A 16,924-nucleotide genomic window follows, 5' to 3' on the forward strand; every position below is an offset into this window, starting at 1 on the left:
TGGAAGCGTGCTGGGCCCATAACCCAGAGGTTGGTGGATCGAAACCATCCTTTGCTATGTTAATTAAATTCTTCCAAAACTGGAATTGATATTTTGACTCTTTTATTTTTACTTAAAGTACAATAACTTTTAACATTTTAATTTGTTTTAATAGTATATTGACAGCATTGTTTTCTTTCAGAAATCCACTTAATTTTCTTTACCCTATTACTGAAATGGTAATTGACAAAAACAAGCTACATTGTCACCAGAAGAGCAATGCAAAATGTACAATTGATATTTCAAAATCATCTTTCCATCTTGAACTTCAATGATGCATTGGGGCAACGATTTTGTGAGAAACATCTTCACCCTTAAAGAAAGATTTTCTTAACTTCTTACCTGTGTGCTGATTAGATATCACCTGGTTTTCACATTAAACAGATTCCCACTTGAGAAAGCAGCAAGGATGCAGTGAGGTTTATGTTTCCTGGTGTCAACCTGTATTATTTCAGTGGACATTGTAATGAGGATGCATCTTGCTGCCTTTCCAATGAAGCAAGTTTTAATCAGTAATAGGTGAAAAACCATTCCTACAAAGGTGTTAATCAGAGACTTGGCTTTGTGGACACTTTTCAGAGAGCAAATGTGTTAGCATAAAAATAAAGCCATAAAATGGAGAGCTGATTAATCACTCAATTGGATTTCTCTGCCTGCATAATTTTTTTTCTCTGCAACCCCATGCTAAATTGTGCTTCCTGTTTTTTATAAAATGACTTAATCAAATCTGACTCTGATTGCATCAGAGAAGGCCTGGTACCCTACACTATAAGAGGTGGTTTGAAATTTTGACTTGTCTACTTAAAGATCAGCAAAATTTAATCACAAGGTCAATTACATCCCTGGGTGGTATTGAACCACCAGCCTTTCGGTTAACAGCCAAATGCGCTAACCGATTGCGCCACAGAGACAGCTTGCAAAAGCATGTACTGACAAAGGCTAAAAAGCATTCATCTAGAAAGTTTCCTAGAAAAAGGTTAAAAAGGCAATAATCTGGAGAGTTTTGCAAGATGTTTCTTCCATTGACCAACGAAGAAACACATTGGTACTTTCACATGATGAGTGAGTTCTTCAGGATCTCTGACACTTACATGAGCAGCAGAGTGGCGCAGCGGAAGCGTGCTGGGCCCATAACCCAGAGGTCGTTGAATCGAAACCATCCTTTGCTATGTGCACTTATTTTTTTGTTAATTAAATTCTTCCAAAACTGGAATTGATATTTTGACTCTTTTATTTTTACTTAAAGTACAATAACTTTTAACATTTTAATTTGTTTTAATAGTATATTGACAGCATTGTTTTCTTTCAGAAATCCACTTAATTTTCTTTACCCTATTACTGAAATGGTAATTGACAAAAACAAGCTACATTGTCACCAGAAGAGCAATGCAAAATGTACAATTGATATTTCAAAATCATCTTTCCATCTTGAATTTCAATGATGCATTGGGGCAACGATTTTGTGAGAAACATCTTCACCCTTAAAGAAAGATTTTCTTAACTTCTTACCTGTGTGCTGATTAGATATCACCTGGTTTTCACATTAAACAGATTCCCACGTGAGAAAGAAGCAAGGATGCAGTGAGGTTTATGTTTCCTGGTGTCAACCTGTATTATTTCAGTGGACATTGTAATGAGGATGCATCTTGCTGCCTTTTCAATGAAGCAAGTTTTAATCAGTAATAGGTGAAAAACCATTCCTACAAAGGTGTTAATCAGAGACTTGGCTTTGTGGACACTTTTCAGAGAGCAAATGTGTTAGCATAAAAATAAAGCCATAAAATGGAGAGCTGATTAATCACTCAATTGGATTTCTCTGCCTGCATATTTTTTTTTCTCTGCAACCCCAATGCTAAATTGTGCTTCCTGTTTTTTATAAAATGACTTAATCAAATCTGACTCTGATTGCATCAGAGAAGGCCAGGTACCTTACACCATAAAAGGTGGTTTGAAATTTTGACTTGTCTACTTAAAGATCACCAAAATTTGATCACAAGGTCAATTACGTCCCCGGGTGGGATTGAACCACCAACCTTTCGGTTAACAGCCGAATGCGCTAACCGATTGCGCCACAGAGACAGCTTGCAAAAGCATGTACTGACAAAGGCTAAAAAGCATTCATCTAGAAAGTTTCCTAGAAAAAGGTTAAAAAGGCAATAATCTGGAGAGTTTTGCAAGATTTTTCTTCCATTGACCAACGAAGAAACACATTGGTACTTTCACATGATGAGTGAGTACTTCAGGATCTCTGACACTTACATGAGCAGCAGAGTGGCGCAGCGGAAGCGTGCTGGGCCCATAACCCAAAGGTCGGTGGATCGAAACCATCCTTTGCTATGTGCACTTATTTTTTTGTTAATTAAATTCTTCCAAAACTGGAATTGATATTTTGACTCTTTTATTTTTACTTAAAGTACAATAACTTTTAACATTTTAATTTGTTTTAATAGTATATTGACAGCATTGTTTTCTTTCAGAAATCCACTTAATTTTCTTTACCCTATTACTGAAATGGTAATTGACAAAAACAAGCTACATTGTCACCAGAAGAGCAATGCAAAATGTACAATTGATATTTCAAAATCATCTTTCCATCTTGAATTTCAATGATGCATTGGGGCAACAATTTGTGAGAAACATCTTCACCCTTAAAGAAAGATTTTCTTAACTTCTTACCAGTGTGCTGATTAGATATCACCTGGTTTTCACATTAAACAGATTCCCACTTGAGAAAGCAGCAAGGATGCAGTGAGGTTTATGTTTCCTGGTGTCAACCTGTATTATTTCAGTGGACATTGTAATGAGGATGCATCTTGCTGCCTTTCCAATGAAGCAAGTTTTAATCAGTAATAGGTGAAAAACCATTCCTACAAAGGTGTTAATCAGAGACTTGGCTTTGTGGACACTTTTCAGAGAGCAAATGTGTTAGCATAAAAATAAAGCCATAAAATGGAGAGCTGATTAATCACTCAATTGGATTTCTCTGCCTGCATATTTTTTTTTCTCTGCAACCCCATGCTAAATTGTGCTTCCTGTTTTTTATAAAATGACTTAATCAAATCTGACTCTGATTGCATCAGAGAAGGCCAGGTACCCTACACTATAAGAGGTGGTTTGAAATGTTGACTTGTCTACTTAAAGATCAGCAAAATTTGATCACAAGGTCAATTACGTCCCTGGGTGGTATTGAACCACCAGCCTTTCGGTTAACAGCCGAATGCGCTAACCGATTGCACCACAGAGACAACTTGCAAAAGCATGTACTAACAAAGGCTAAAAAGCATTCATCTAGAAAGTTTCCTAGAAAAAGGTTAAAAAGGCAATAATCTGGAGAGTTTTGCAAGATTTTTCTTCCATTGACCAACGAAGAAACACATTGGTACTTTCACATGATGAGTGAGTACTTCAGGATCTCTGGCACTTACATGAGCAGCAGAGTGGCGCAGCGGAAGCGTGCTGGGCCCATAACCCAGAGGTCGGTGGATCGAAACCATCCTCTGCTATGTGCACTTATTTTTTTGTTAATTAAATTCTTCCAAAACTGGAATTGATATTTTGACTCTTTTATTTTTACTTAAAGTACAATAACTTTTAACATTTTAATTTGTTTTAATAGTATATTGACAGCATTGTTTTCTTTCAGAAATCCACTTAATTTTCTTTACCCTATTACTGAAATGGTAATTGACAAAAACAAGCTACATTGTCACCAGAAGAGCAATGCAAAATGTACAATTGATATTTCAAAATCATCTTTCCAGCTTGAATTTCAATGATGCATTGGGGCAACGATTTTGTGAGAAACATCTTCACCCTTAAAGAAAGATTTTCTTAACTTCTTACCTGTGTGCTGATTAGATATCACCTGGTTTTCACATAAAACAGATTCCCACTTGAGAAAGCAGCAAGGATGCAGTGAGGTTTATGTTTCCTGGTGTCAACCTGTATTATTTCAGTGGACATTGTAATGAGGATGCATCTTGCTGCCTTTCCAATGAAGCAAGTTTTAATCAGTAATAGGTGAAAAACCATTCCTACAAAGGTGTTAATCAGAGACTTGGCTTTGTGGACACTTTTCAGAGAGCAAATGTGTTAGCATAAAAATAAAGCCATAAAATGGAGAGCTGATTAATCACTCAATTGGATTTCTCTGCCTGCATATTTTTTTTTCTCTGCAACCCCAATGCTAAATTGTGCTTCCTGTTTTTTATAAAATGACTTAATCAAATCTGACTCTGATTGCATCAGAGAAGGCCAGGTACCTTACACCATAAAAGGTGGTTTGAAATTTTGACTTGTCTACTTAAAGATCACCAAAATTTGATCACAAGGTCAATTACGTCCCCGGGTGGGATTGAACCACCAACCTTTCGGTTAACAGCCGAATGCGCTAACCGATTGCGCCACAGAGACAGCTTGCAAAAGCATGTACTGACAAAGGCTAAAAAGCATTCATCTAGAAAGTTTCCTAGAAAAAGGTTAAAAAGGCAATAATCTGGAGAGTTTTGCAATATTTTTCTTCCATTGACCAACGAAGAAACACATTGGTACTTTCACATGATGAGTGAGTTCTTCAGGATCTCTGACACTTACATGAGCAGCAGAGTGGCGCAGCGGAAGCGTGCTGGGCCCATAACCCAGAGGTTGGTGGATCGAAACCATCCTTTGCTATGTGCACTTATTTTTTTGTTAATTAAATTCTTCCAAAACTGGAATTGATATTTTGACTCTTTTATTTTTACTTAAAGTACAATAACTTTTAACATTTTAATTTGTTTTAATAGTATATTGACAGCATTGTTTTCTTTCAGAAATCCACTTAATTTTCTTTACCCTATTACTGAAATGGTAATTGACAAAAACAAGCTACATTGTCACCAGAAGAGCAATGCAAAATGTACAATTGATATTTCAAAATCATCTTTCCAGCTTGAATTTCAATGATGCATTGGGGCAACGATTTTGTGAGAAACATCTTCACCCTTAAAGAAAGATTTTCTTAACTTCTTACCTGTGTGCTGATTAGATATCACCTGGTTTTCACATAAAACAGATTCCCACTTGAGAAAGCAGCAAGGATGCAGTGAGGTTTATGTTTCCTGGTGTCAACCTGTATTATTTCAGTGGACATTGTAATGAGGATGCATCTTGCTGCCTTTCCAATGAAGCAAGTTTTAATCAGTAATAGGTGAAAAACCATTCCTACAAAGGTGTTAATCAGAGACTTGGCTTTGTGGACACTTTTCAGAGAGCAAATGTGTTAGCATAAAAATAAAGCCATAAAATGGAGAGCTGATTAATCACTCAATTGGATTTCTCTGCCTGCATATTTTTTTTTCTCTGCAACCCCAATGCTAAATTGTGCTTCCTGTTTTTTATAAAATGACTTAATCAAATCTGACTCTGATTGCATCAGAGAAGGCCAGGTACCCTACACTATAAGAGGTGGTTTGAAATTTTGACTTGTCTACTTAAAGATCACCAAAATTTGATCACAAGGTCAATTACGTCCCAGGGTGGTATTGAACCACCAGCCTTTTGGTTAACAGCCGCATGCGCTAACCGATTGCACCACAGAGACAACTTGCAAAAGCATGTACTAACAAAGGCTAAAAAGCATTCATCTAGAAAGTTTCCTAGAAAAAGGTTAAAAAGGCAATAATCTGGAGAGTTTTGCAAGATTTTTCTTCCATTGACCAACGAAGAAACACATTGGTACTTTCACATGATGAGTGAGTACTTCAGGATCTCTGACACTTACATGAGCAGCAGAGTGGTGCAGCGGAAGCGTGCTGGGCCCATAACCCAGAGGTCGGTGGATCGAAACCATCCTCTGCTATGTGCACTTATTATTTTGTTAATTAAATTCTTCCAAAACTGGAATTGATATTTTGACTCTTTTATTTTTACTTAAAGTACAATAACTTTTAACATTTTAATTTGTTTTAATAGTATATTGACAGCATTGTTTTCTTTCAGAAATCCACTTAATTTTCTTTACCCTATTACTGAAATGGTAATTGACAAAAACAAGCTACATTGTCACCAGAAGAGCAATGCAAAATGTACAATTGATATTTCAAAATCATCTTTCCATCTTGAATTTCAATGATGCATTGGGGCAACGATTTTGTGAGAAACATCTTCACCCTTAAAGAAAGATTTTCTTAACTTCTTACCTGTGTGCTGATTAGATATCACCTGGTTTTCACATTAAACAGATTCCCACTTGAGAAAGCAGCAAGGATGCAGTGAGGTTTATGTTTCCTGGTGTCAACCTGTATTATTTCAGTGGACATTGTAATGAGGATGCATCTTGCTGCCTTTCCAATGAAGCAAGTTTTAATCAGTAATAGGTGAAAAACCATTCCTACAAAGGTGTTAATCAGAGACTTGGCTTTGTGGACAATTTTCAGAGAGCAAATGTGTTAGCATAAAAATAAAGCCATAAAATGGAGAGCTGATTAATCACTCAATTGGATTTCTCTGCCTGCATAATTTTTTTTCTCTGCAACCCCAATGCTAAATTGTGCTTCCTGTTTTTTATAAAATGACTTAATCAAATCTGACTCTGATTCCATCAGAGAAGGCCAGGTACCCTACACTATAAGAGGTGGTTTGAAATTTTGACTTGTCTACTTAAAGATCACCAAAATTTGATCATAAGGTCAATCACGTCCCCGGGAGGGATTGAACCACCAGCCTTTCGGTTAACAGCCGAATGCGCTAACCGATTGCGCCACAGAGACAACTTGCAAAAGCATGTACTGACAAAGGCTAAAAACCATTCATCTAGAAAGTTTCCTAGAAAAAGGTTAAAAAGGCAATAATCTGGACAGTTTTGCAAGATTTTTCTTCCATTGACCAACGAAGAAACACATTGGTACTTTCACATGATGAGTGAGTACTTCAGGATCTCTGACACTTACATGAGCAGCAGAGTGGCGCAGCGGAAGTGTGCTGGGCCCATAACCCAGAGGTTGGTGTATCGAAACCATCCTTTGCTATGTGCACTTATTTTTTTGTTAATTAAATTCTTCCAAAACTGGAATTGATATTTTGACTCTTTTATTTTTACTTAAAGTACAATAACTTTTAACATTTTAATTTGTTTTAATAGTATATTGACAGCATTGTTTTCTTTCAGAAATCCACTTAATTTTCTTTACCCTATTACAGAAATGGTAATTGACAAAAACAAGCTACATTGTCACCAGAAGAGCAATGCAAAATGTACAATTGATATTTCAAAATCATCTTTCCATCTTGAATTTCAATGATGCATTGGGGCAACGATTTTGTGAGAAACATCTTCACCCTTAAAGAAAGATTTTCTTAACTTTTACCTGTGTGCTGATTAGATATCACCTGGTTTTCACATTAAACAGATTCCCACTTGAGAAAGCAGCAAGGATGCAGTGAGGTTTATGTTTCCTGGTGTCAACCTGTATTATTTCAGTGGACATTGTAATGAGGATGCATCTTGCTGCCTTTCCAATGAAGCAAGTTTTAATCAGTAATAGGTGAAAAACCATTCCTACAAAGGTGTTAATCAGAGACTTGGCTTTGTGGACACTTTTCAGAGAGCAAATGTGTTAGCATAAAAATAAAGCCATAAAATGGAGAGCTGACTAATCACTCAATTGGATTTCTCTGCCTGCATAATTTTTTTTCTCTGCAACCCCATGCTAAATTGTGCTTCCTGTTTTTTATAAAATGACTTAATCAAATCTGACTCTGATTGCATCAGAGAAGGCCAGGTACCCTACACTATAAGAGGTGGTTTGAAATTTTGACTTGTCTACTTAAAGATCAGCAAAATTTGATCACAAGGTCAATTATGTCACTGGGTGGTATTGAACCACCAGCCTTTCGGTTAACAGCCAAATGCGCTAATCGATTGCGCCACAGAGACAGCTTGCAAAAGCATGTACTGACAAAGGCTAAAAAGCATTCATCTAGAAAGTTTCCTAGAAAAAGGTTAAAAAGGCAATAATCTGGAGAGTTTTGCAAGATTTTTCTTCCATTGACCAACGAAGAAACACATTGGTACTTTCACATGATGAGTGAGTACTTCAGGATCTCTGGCACTTACATGAGCAGCAGAGTGGCGCAGCGGAAGCGTGCTGGGCCCATAACCCAGAGGTCGGTGGATCGAAACCATCCTCTGCTACGTGCACTTATTTTTTTGTTAATTAAATTCTTCCAAACTGGAATTGATATTTTGACTCTTTTATTTTTACTTAAAGTACAATAACTTTTAACATTTTAATTTGTTTTAATAGTATATTGACAGCATTGTTTTCTTTCAGAAATCCACTTAATTTTCTTTACCCTATTACTGAAATGGTAATTGACAAAAACAAGCTACATTGTCACCAGAAGAGCAATGCAAAATGTACAATTGATATTTCAAAATCATCTTTCCATCTTGAATTTCAATGATGCATTGGGGCAACGATTTTGTGAGAAACATCTTCACCCTTAAAGAAAGATTTTCTTAACTTCTTACCTGTGTGCTGATTAGATATCACCTGGTTTTCACATTAAACAGATTCCCACGTGAGAAAGAAGCAAGGATGCAGTGAGGTTTATGTTTCCTGGTGTCAACCTGTATTATTTCAGTGGACATTGTAATGAGGATGCATCTTGCTGCCTTTTCAATGAAGCAAGTTTTAATCAGTAATAGGTGAAAAACCATTCCTACAAAGGTGTTAATCAGAGACTTGGCTTTGTGGACACTTTTCAGAGAGCAAATGTGTTAGCATAAAAATAAAGCCATAAAATGGAGAGCTGATTAATCACTCAATTGGATTTCTCTGCCTGCATATTTTTTTTCTCTGCAACCCCAATGCTAAATTGTGCTTCCTGTTTTTTATAAAATGACTTAATCAAATCTGACTCTGATTGCATCAGAGAAGGCCAGGTACCTTACACCATAAAAGGTGGTTTGAAATTTTGACTTGTCTACTTAAAGATCACCAAAATTTGATCACAAGGTCAATTACGTCCCCGGGTGGGATTGAACCACCAACCTTTCGGTTAACAGCCGAATGCGCTAACCGATTGCGCCACAGAGACAGCTTGCAAAGGCATGTACTGACAAAGGCTAAAAAGCATTCATCTAGAAAGTTTCCTAGAAAAAGGTTAAAAAGGCAATAATCTGGAGAGTTTTGCAAGATTTTTCTTCCATTGACCAACGAAGAAACACATTGGTACTTTCACATGATGAGTGAGTTCTTCAGGATCTCTGACACTTACATGAGCAGCAGAGTGGCGCAGTGGAAGCGTGCTGGGCCCATAACCCAGAGGTCGGTGGATCGAAACCATCCTTTGCTATGTTAATTAAATTCTTCCAAAACTGGAATTGATATTTTGACTCTTTTATTTTTACTTAAAGTACAATAACTTTTAACATTTTAATTTGTTTTAATAGTATATTGACAGCATTGTTTTCTTTCAGAAATCCACTTAATTTTCTTTACCCTATTACTGAAATGGTAATTGATAAAAACAAGCTACATTGTCACCAGAAGAGCAATGCAAAATGTACAATTGATATTTCAAAATCATCTTTCCATCTTGAATTTCAATGATGCATTGGGGCAACGATTTTGTGAGAAACATCTTCACCCTTAAAGAAAGATTTTCTTAACTTCTTACCTGTGTGCTGATTAGATATCACCTGGTTTTCACATTAAACAGATTCCCACTTGAGAAAGCAGCAAGGATGCAGTGAGGTTTATGTTTCCTGGTGTCAACCTGTATTATTTCAGTGGACATTGTAATGAGGATGCATCTTGCTGCCTTTCCAATGAAGCAAGTTTTAATCAGTAATAGGTGAAAAACCATTCCTACAAAGGTGTTAATCAGAGACTTGGCTTTGTGGACACTTTTCAGAGAGCAAATGTGTTAGCATAAAAATAAAGCCATAAAATGGAGAGCTGATTAATCACTCAATTGGATTTCTCTGCCTGCATAATTTTTTTTCTCTGCAACCCCATGCTAAATTGTGCTTCCTGTTTTTTATAAAATGACTTAATCAAATCTGACTCTGATTGCATCAGAGAAGGCCTGGTACCCTACACTATAAGAGGTGGTTTGAAATTTTGACTTGTCTACTTAAAGATCAGCAAAATTTGATCACAAGGTCAATTACATCCCTGGGTGGTATTGAACCACCAGCCTTTCGGTTAACAGCCAAATGCGCTAACCGATTGCGCCACAGAGACAGCTTGCAAAATCATGTACTGACAAAGGCTAAAAAGCATTCATCTAGAAAGTTTCCTAGAAAAAGGTTAAAAAGGCAATAATCTGGAGAGTTTTGCAAGATTTTTCTTCCATTGACCAACGAAGAAACACATTGGTACTTTCACATGATGAGTGAGTTCTTCAGGATCTCTGACACTTACATGAGCAGCAGAGTGGCGCAGCGGAAGCGTGCTGGGCCCATAACCCAGAGGTCGGTGAATCGAAACCATCCTTTGCTATGTGCACTTATTTTTTTGTTAATTAAATTCTTCCAAAACTGGAATTGATATTTTGACTCTATTATTTTTACTTAAAGTACAATAACTTTTAACATTTTAATTTGTTTTAATAGTATATTGACAGCATTGTTTTCTTTCAGAAATCCACTTAATTTTCTTTACCCTATTACTGAAATGGTAATTGACAAAAACAAGCTACATTGTCACCAGAAGAGCAATGCAAAATGTACAATTGATATTTCAAAATCATCTTTCCATCTTGAATTTCAATGATGCATTGGGGCAACGATTTTGTGAGAAACATCTTCACCCTTAAAGAAAGATTTTCTTAACTTCTTACCTGTGTGCTGATTAGATATCACCTGGTTTTCACATAAAACAGATTCCCACGTGAGAAAGAAGCAAGGATGCAGTGAGGTTTATGTTTCCTGGTGTCAACCTGTATTATTTCAGTGGACATTGTAATGAGGATGCATCTTGCTGCCTTTTCAATGAAGCAAGTTTTAATCAGTAATAGGTGAAAAACCATTCCTACAAAGGTGTTAATCAGAGACTTGGCTTTGTGGACACTTTTCAGAGAGCAAATGTGTTAGCATAAAAATAAAGCCATAAAATGGAGAGCTGATTAATCACTCAATTGGATTTCTCTGCCTGCATATTTTTTTTTCTCTGCAACCCCAATGCTAAATTGTGCTTCCTGTTTTTTTATAAAATGACTTAATCAAATCTGACTCTGATTGCATCAGAGAAGGCCAGGTACCTTACACCATAAAAGGTGGTTTGAAATTTTGACTTGTCTACTTAAAGATCACCAAAATTTGATCACAAGGTCAATTACGTCCCCGGGTGGGATTGAACCACCAACCTTTCGGTTAACAGCCGAATGCGCTAACCGATTGCGCCACAGAGACAGCTTGCAAAAGCATGTACTGACAAAGGCTAAAAAGCATTCATCTAGAAAGTTTCCTAGAAAAAGGTTAAAAAGGCAATAATCTGGAGAGTTTTGCAAGATTTTTCTTCCATTGACCAACGAAGAAACACATTGGTACTTTCACATGATGAGTGAGTACTTCAGGATCTCTGACACTTACATGAGCAGCAGAGTGGCGCAGCGGAAGCGTGCTGGGCCCATAACCCAGAGGTCGGTGGATCGAAACCATCCTTTGCTATGTGCACTTATTTTTTTGTTAATTAAATTCTTCCAAAACTGGAATTGATATTTTGACTCTTTTATTTTTACTTAAAGTACAATAACTTTTAACATTTTAATTTGTTTTAATAGTATATTGACAGCATTGTTTTCTTTCAGAAATCCACTTAATTTTCTTTACCCTATTACTGAAATGGTAATTGACAAAAACAAGCTACATTGTCACCAGAAGAGCAATGCAAAATGTACAATTGATATTTCAAAATCATCTTTCCATCTTGAATTTCAATGATGCATTGGGGCAACAATTTTGTGAGAAACATCTTCACCCTTAAAGAAAGATTTTCTTAACTTCTTACCTGTGTGCTGATTAGATATCACCTGGTTTTCACATTAAACAGATTCCCACTTGAGAAAGCAGCAAGGATGCAGTGAGGTTTATGTTTCCTGGTGTCAACCTGTATTATTTCAGTGGACATTGTAATGAGGATGCATCTTGCTGCCTTTCCAATGAAGCAAGTTTTAATCAGTAATAGGTGAAAAACCATTCCTACAAAGGTGTTAATCAGAGACTTGGCTTTGTGGACACTTTTCAGAGAGCAAATGTGTTAGCATAAAAATAAAGCCATAAAATGGAGAGCTAATTAATCACTCAATTGGATTTCTCTGCCTGCATAATTTTTTTTCTCTGCAACCCCATGCTAAATTGTGCTTCCTGTTTTTTATAAAATGACTTAATCAAATATGACTCTGATTGCATCAGAGAAGGCCAGGTACCCTACACTATAAGAGGTGGTTTGAAATGTTGACTTGTCTACTTAAAGATCAGCAAAATTTGATCACAAGGTCAATTACGTCCCTGGGTGGTATTGAACCACCAGCCTTTCGGTTAACAGCCGAATGCGCTAACCGATTGCACCACAGAGACAACTTGCAAAAGCATGTACTAACAAAGGCTAAAAAGCATTCATCTAGAAAGTTTCCTAGAAAAAGGTTAAAAAGGCAATAATCTGGAGAGTTTTGCAAGATTTTTCTTCCATTGACCAACGAAGAAACACATTGGTACTTTCACATGATGAGTGAGTACTTCAGGATCTCTGGCACTTACATGAGCAGCAGAGTGGCGCAGCGGAAGCGTGCTGGGCCCATAACCCAGAGGTCGGTGGATCGAAACCATCCTCTGCTACGTGCACTTATTTTTTTGTTAATTAAATTCTTCCAAACTGGAATTGATATTTTGACTCTTTTATTTTTACTTAAAGTACAATAACTTTTAACATTTTAATTTGTTTTAATAGTATATTGACAGCATTGTTTTCTTTCAGAAATCCACTTAATTTTCTTTACCCTATTACTGAAATGGTAATTGACAAAAACAAGCTACATTGTCACCAGAAGAGCAATGCAAAATGTACAATTGATATTTCAAAATCATCTTTCCATCTTGAATTTCAATGATGCATTGGGGCAACGATTTTGTGAGAAACATCTTCACCCTTAAAGAAAGATTTTCTTAACTTCTTACCTGTGTGCTGATTAGATATCACCTGGTTTTCACATTAAACAGATTCCCACGTGAGAAAGAAGCAAGGATGCAGTGAGGTTTATGTTTCCTGGTGTCAACCTGTATTATTTCAGTGGACATTGTAATGAGGATGCATCTTGCTGCCTTTTCAATGAAGCAAGTTTTAATCAGTAACAGGTGAAAAACCATTCCTACAAAGGTGTTAATCAGAGACTTGGCTTTGTGGACACTTTTCAGAGAGCAAATGTGTTAGCATAAAAATAAAGCCATAAAATGGAGAGCTGATTAATCACTCAATTGGATTTCTCTGCCTGCATATTTTTTTTCTCTGCAACCCCAATGCTAAATTGTGCTTCCTGTTTTTTATAAAATGACTTAATCAAATCTGACTCTGATTGCATCAGAGAAGGCCAGGTACCTTACACCATAAAAGGTGGTTTGAAATTTTGACTTGTCTACTTAAAGATCACCAAAATTTGATCACAAGGTCAATTACGTCCCCGGGTGGGATTGAACCACCAACCTTTCGGTTAACAGCCGAATGCGCTAACCGATTGCGCCACAGAGACAGCTTGCAAAGGCATGTACTGACAAAGGCTAAAAAGCATTCATCTAGAAAGTTTCCTAGAAAAAGGTTAAAAAGGCAATAATCTGGAGAGTTTTGCAAGATTTTTCTTCCATTGACCAACGAAGAAACACATTGGTACTTTCACATGATGAGTGAGTTCTTCAGGATCTCTGACACTTACATGAGCAGCAGAGTGGCGCAGTGGAAGCGTGCTGGGCCCATAACCCAGAGGTCGGTGGATCGAAACCATCCTTTGCTATGTTAATTAAATTCTTCCAAAACTGGAATTGATATTTTGACTCTTTTATTTTTACTTAAAGTACAATAACTTTTAACATTTTAATTTGTTTTAATAGTATATTGACAGCATTGTTTTCTTTCAGAAATCCACTTAATTTTCTTTACCCTATTACTGAAATGGTAATTGATAAAAACAAGCTACATTGTCACCAGAAGAGCAATGCAAAATGTACAATTGATATTTCAAAATCATCTTTCCATCTTGAATTTCAATGATGCATTGGGGCAACGATTTTGTGAGAAACATCTTCACCCTTAAAGAAAGATTTTCTTAACTTCTTACCTGTGTGCTGATTAGATATCACCTGGTTTTCACATTAAACAGATTCCCACTTGAGAAAGCAGCAAGGATGCAGTGAGGTTTATGTTTCCTGGTGTCAACCTGTATTATTTCAGTGGACATTGTAATGAGGATGCATCTTGCTGCCTTTCCAATGAAGCAAGTTTTAATCAGTAATAGGTGAAAAACGATTCCTACAAAGGTGTTAATCAGAGACTTGGCTTTGTGGACACTTTTCAGAGAGCAAATGTGTTAGCATAAAAATAAAGCCATAAAATGGAGAGCTGATTAATCACTCAATTGGATTTCTCTGCCTGCATAATTTTTTTTCTCTGCAACCCCATGCTAAATTGTGCTTCCTGTTTTTTATAAAATGACTTAATCAAATCTGACTCTGATTGCATCAGAGAAGGCCTGGTACCCTACACTATAAGAGGTGGTTTGAAATTTTGACTTGTCTACTTAAAGATCAGCAAAATTTGATCACAAGGTCAATTACATCCCTGGGTGGTATTGAACCACCAGCCTTTCGGTTAACAGCCAAATGCGCTAACCGATTGCGCCACAGAGACAGCTTGCAAAATCATGTACTGACAAAGGCTAAAAAGCATTCATCTAGAAAGTTTCCTAGAAAAAGGTTAAAAAGGCAATAATCTGGAGAGTTTTGCAAGATTTTTCTTCCATTGACCAACGAAGAAACACATTGGTACTTTCACATGATGAGTGAGTTCTTCAGGATCTCTGACACTTACATGAGCAGCAGAGTGGCGCAGCGGAAGCGTGCTGGGCCCATAACCCAGAGGTCGGTGAATCGAAACCATCCTCTGCTATGTGCACTTATTTTTTTGTTAATTAAATTCTTCCAAAACTGGAATTGATATTTTGACTCTATTATTTTTACTTAAAGTACAATAACTTTTAACATTTTAATTTGTTTTAATAGTATATTGACAGCATTGTTTTCTTTCAGAAATCCACTTAATTTTCTTTACCCTATTACTGAAATGGTAATTGACAAAAACAAGCTACATTGTCACCAGAAGAGCAATGCAAAATGTACAATTGATATTTCAAAATCATCTTTCCATCTTGAATTTCAATGATGCATTGGGGCAACGATTTTGTGAGAAACATCTTCACCCTTAAAGAAAGATTTTCTTAACTTCTTACCTGTGTGCTGATTAGATATCACCTGGTTTTCACATAAAACAGATTCCCACGTGAGAAAGAAGCAAGGATGCAGTGAGGTTTATGTTTCCTGGTGTCAACCTGTATTATTTCAGTGGACATTGTAATGAGGATGCATCTTGCTGCCTTTTCAATGAAGCAAGTTTTAATCAGTAATAGGTGAAAAACCATTCCTACAAAGGTGTTAATCAGAGACTTGGCTTTGTGGACACTTTTCAGAGAGCAAATGTGTTAGCATAAAAATAAAGCCATAAAATGGAGAGCTGATTAATCACTCAATTGGATTTCTCTGCCTGCATATTTTTTTTTCTCTGCAACCCCAATGCTAAATTGTGCTTCCTGTTTTTTTATAAAATGACTTAATCAAATCTGACTCTGATTGCATCAGAGAAGGCCAGGTACCTTACACCATAAAAGGTGGTTTGAAATTTTGACTTGTCTACTTAAAGATCACCAAAATTTGATCACAAGGTCAATTACGTCCCCGGGTGGGATTGAACCACCAACCTTTCGGTTAACAGCCGAATGCGCTAACCGATTGCGCCACAGAGACAGCTTGCAAAAGCATGTACTGACAAAGGCTAAAAAGCATTCATCTAGAAAGTTTCCTAGAAAAAGGTTAAAAAGGCAATAATCTGGAGAGTTTTGCAAGATTTTTCTTCCATTGACCAACGAAGAAACACATTGGTACTTTCACATGATGAGTGAGTACTTCAGGATCTCTGACACTTACATGAGCAGCAGAGTGGCGCAGCGGAAGCGTGCTGGGCCCATAACCCAGAGGTCGGTGGATCGAAACCATCCTTTGCTATGTGCACTTATTTTTTTGTTAATTAAATTCTTCCAAAACTGGAATTGATATTTTGACTCTTTTATTTTTACTTAAAGTACAATAACTTTTAACATTTTAATTTGTTTTAATAGTATATTGACAGCATTGTTTTCTTTCAGAAATCCACTTAATTTTCTTTACCCTATTACTGAAATGGTAATTGACAAAAACAAGCTACATTGTCACCAGAAGAGCAATGCAAAATGTACAATTGATATTTCAAAATCATCTTTCCATCTTGAATTTCAATGATGCATTGGGGCAACAATTTTGTGAGAAACATCTTCACCCTTAAAGAAAGATTTTCTTAACTTCTTACCTGTGTGCTGATTAGATATCACCTGGTTTTCACATTAAACAGATTCCCACTTGAGAAAGCAGCAAGGATGCAGTGAGGTTTATGTTTCCTGGTGTCAACCTGTATTATTTCAGTGGACATTGTAATGAGGATGCATCTTGCTGCCTTTCCAATGAAGCAAGTTTTAATCAGTAATAGGTGAAAAACCATTCCTACAAAGGTGTTAATCAGAGACTTGGCTTTGTGGACACTTT

General features: G+C 36.6%; 14 non-coding genes across 14 annotated transcripts; 5 read left to right on the forward strand and 9 right to left on the reverse strand.

The window, feature by feature from the left end:
- Positions 1 to 2,044: 2,044 nt before the first annotated feature.
- On the reverse strand, positions 2,045 to 2,118 carry TRNAN-GUU (transfer RNA asparagine (anticodon GUU)). The gene has a single exon. It is a non-coding gene; the product is annotated as a tRNA-Asn (tRNA).
- Positions 2,119 to 3,210: 1,092 nt separating this feature from the next.
- Positions 3,211 to 3,284, reverse strand: TRNAN-GUU (transfer RNA asparagine (anticodon GUU)). The gene has a single exon. It is a non-coding gene; the product is annotated as a tRNA-Asn (tRNA).
- A 186-nt stretch (positions 3,285 to 3,470) lies between these two features.
- On the forward strand, positions 3,471 to 3,542 carry TRNAM-CAU (transfer RNA methionine (anticodon CAU)). The gene has a single exon. It is a non-coding gene; the product is annotated as a tRNA-Met (tRNA).
- Positions 3,543 to 4,378: 836 nt separating this feature from the next.
- Positions 4,379 to 4,452, reverse strand: TRNAN-GUU (transfer RNA asparagine (anticodon GUU)). The gene has a single exon. It is a non-coding gene; the product is annotated as a tRNA-Asn (tRNA).
- Positions 4,453 to 6,714: 2,262 nt separating this feature from the next.
- Positions 6,715 to 6,788, reverse strand: TRNAN-GUU (transfer RNA asparagine (anticodon GUU)). Its single transcript has one exon. It is a non-coding gene; the product is annotated as a tRNA-Asn (tRNA).
- Positions 6,789 to 8,140: 1,352 nt separating this feature from the next.
- On the forward strand, positions 8,141 to 8,212 carry TRNAM-CAU (transfer RNA methionine (anticodon CAU)). The gene has a single exon. It is a non-coding gene; the product is annotated as a tRNA-Met (tRNA).
- An 834-nt stretch (positions 8,213 to 9,046) lies between these two features.
- TRNAN-GUU (transfer RNA asparagine (anticodon GUU)) lies at positions 9,047 to 9,120 on the reverse strand. The gene has a single exon. It is a non-coding gene; the product is annotated as a tRNA-Asn (tRNA).
- A 186-nt stretch (positions 9,121 to 9,306) lies between these two features.
- TRNAM-CAU (transfer RNA methionine (anticodon CAU)) lies at positions 9,307 to 9,378 on the forward strand. Its single transcript has one exon. It is a non-coding gene; the product is annotated as a tRNA-Met (tRNA).
- Positions 9,379 to 11,366: 1,988 nt separating this feature from the next.
- On the reverse strand, positions 11,367 to 11,440 carry TRNAN-GUU (transfer RNA asparagine (anticodon GUU)). Its single transcript has one exon. It is a non-coding gene; the product is annotated as a tRNA-Asn (tRNA).
- A 1,093-nt stretch (positions 11,441 to 12,533) lies between these two features.
- Positions 12,534 to 12,607, reverse strand: TRNAN-GUU (transfer RNA asparagine (anticodon GUU)). Its single transcript has one exon. It is a non-coding gene; the product is annotated as a tRNA-Asn (tRNA).
- Positions 12,608 to 12,793: 186 nt separating this feature from the next.
- Positions 12,794 to 12,865, forward strand: TRNAM-CAU (transfer RNA methionine (anticodon CAU)). Its single transcript has one exon. It is a non-coding gene; the product is annotated as a tRNA-Met (tRNA).
- Positions 12,866 to 13,699: 834 nt separating this feature from the next.
- On the reverse strand, positions 13,700 to 13,773 carry TRNAN-GUU (transfer RNA asparagine (anticodon GUU)). Its single transcript has one exon. It is a non-coding gene; the product is annotated as a tRNA-Asn (tRNA).
- Positions 13,774 to 13,959: 186 nt separating this feature from the next.
- Positions 13,960 to 14,031, forward strand: TRNAM-CAU (transfer RNA methionine (anticodon CAU)). Its single transcript has one exon. It is a non-coding gene; the product is annotated as a tRNA-Met (tRNA).
- Positions 14,032 to 16,019: 1,988 nt separating this feature from the next.
- TRNAN-GUU (transfer RNA asparagine (anticodon GUU)) lies at positions 16,020 to 16,093 on the reverse strand. Its single transcript has one exon. It is a non-coding gene; the product is annotated as a tRNA-Asn (tRNA).
- Positions 16,094 to 16,924: the final 831 nt, after the last annotated feature.

The sequence above is a fragment of the Pseudophryne corroboree genome, chromosome 4, assembly GCF_028390025.1.
Source record: "Pseudophryne corroboree isolate aPseCor3 chromosome 4, aPseCor3.hap2, whole genome shotgun sequence".
NCBI lineage: Eukaryota > Metazoa > Chordata > Amphibia > Anura > Myobatrachidae > Pseudophryne > Pseudophryne corroboree.